Source organism: Cervus canadensis, chromosome 2, assembly GCF_019320065.1.
Source record: "Cervus canadensis isolate Bull #8, Minnesota chromosome 2, ASM1932006v1, whole genome shotgun sequence".
Taxonomy (NCBI): Eukaryota; Metazoa; Chordata; class Mammalia; order Artiodactyla; family Cervidae; genus Cervus; species Cervus canadensis.
The window spans coordinates 108,479,353-108,480,545 of record NC_057387.1 but is presented as its reverse complement, the minus strand read 5'-3'; the positions used below and the strand labels follow the sequence as shown (position 1 = coordinate 108,480,545).

The following is a 1,193-nucleotide window of genomic DNA, read 5'->3' as shown; positions in this document are numbered from 1 at the left end:
ACCCCGCCCCAGGCTTTGCAGGCAGGACCATCAGCTACAAAATTAATGGTGATTTCTCAAGGGAGCTGATGACATTCTCTTTCAAGTTTCCGGGTTGCTGGACATTCACAGATGCTAAGTAGGGCTGTGACCCAGGCCTTTGAAGTTTCCAGCCCCACAGGTTGGAAAAGCAGTGTGATTTAGGATGGTCAGCAGGGGGGAAGAGCAGTTAAGTAGACCTCCCCCTCAGACAGATAATGGCAACCCAGGGGCTTGGGCAGCTTGGTTCCTTTTGTGCCTGGTAGATCCAAGAGGGGGGGTTTCCCAGGGGGCAGAAACGGACACAGTGATGGGACTGCTAATATGCCCTAGGATGAGAAGATGATTCTTTGCATAAAGATTAAAGCTATTGTCGATGATGAAAACAGCCATATCTGAGCATCAAAAGATCTCTTGGTGTCCCTAATGCATGATCTCGATAGTTCTAAGAAGCAAAATAATAATTTAAAACAATAAGGAGTGTGTGTGTGTGTGTGTGCCTGCCTGTGTGTAGAGGTGACAATGAGTAACTGAGGACTTATTGATGGAGTGAGCGTGTGTGTGTGTGTGTGTGTGTGTGTGTGTGTGTGTGTGTGTGTGTGTGTGTGTATGAAAGGCTAATCAGTTCTGAGCAATGATGAAAAGATTTTACTATGGACCTTTATGAAGGTTTCTACACTTGATCTGAGCTCAGAATTAAAAGAAAAAGATTAAAGCAATTATTTTGGTTTACAGTTTCTCAGAAAGAAGAGGGACTTTGAGGGGGCAGTCTTTTGAAAGGGGATGGGGACAGAAACTTTGTTCATCAAGACTCAGCTATTTCCATTTGCACTTACTTCCATAAGCACAGACCAAGGATCCTTAATCAGAACTCTGTCAACTGCTTCATGCCTTTCTCACTGCAGTGCAGGCTACCCGTGTCCAGATGCTAAGGTTTATCATCACTCTGCCTGTTCGGAGTAAGAGCAAATTCCTCAAAGCCACTGTCTCCCCAGAGGTATTCTGTGATCTCGTGAAAATGTACTTAGGTGGTTTCTGGATTAGCACTCTCCAGCGACATGTGGCGACTCTTAAATTTGAAAGTAATTGTTATTGGGGATCTTCCCAATGAAAAGAAAAAATTAAGCAGAGGTGAAATTTATAGAAGAGTCAATCCAACTTCACTTTCAAAGACC

General features: G+C 44.0%; 1 non-coding gene and 1 pseudogene across 1 annotated transcript; both read left to right on the top strand.

Annotated features, from left to right (window-relative positions):
* Window positions 1-389: 389 nt before the first annotated feature.
* LOC122437529 lies at window positions 390-469 on the top strand. The gene has a single exon (XR_006268340.1). It is a non-coding gene; the product is annotated as a small nucleolar RNA U2-19 (small nucleolar RNA).
* A 178-nt stretch (window positions 470-647) lies between these two features.
* On the top strand, window positions 648-711 carry LOC122437527 (annotated as a pseudogene).
* Window positions 712-1,193: the final 482 nt, after the last annotated feature.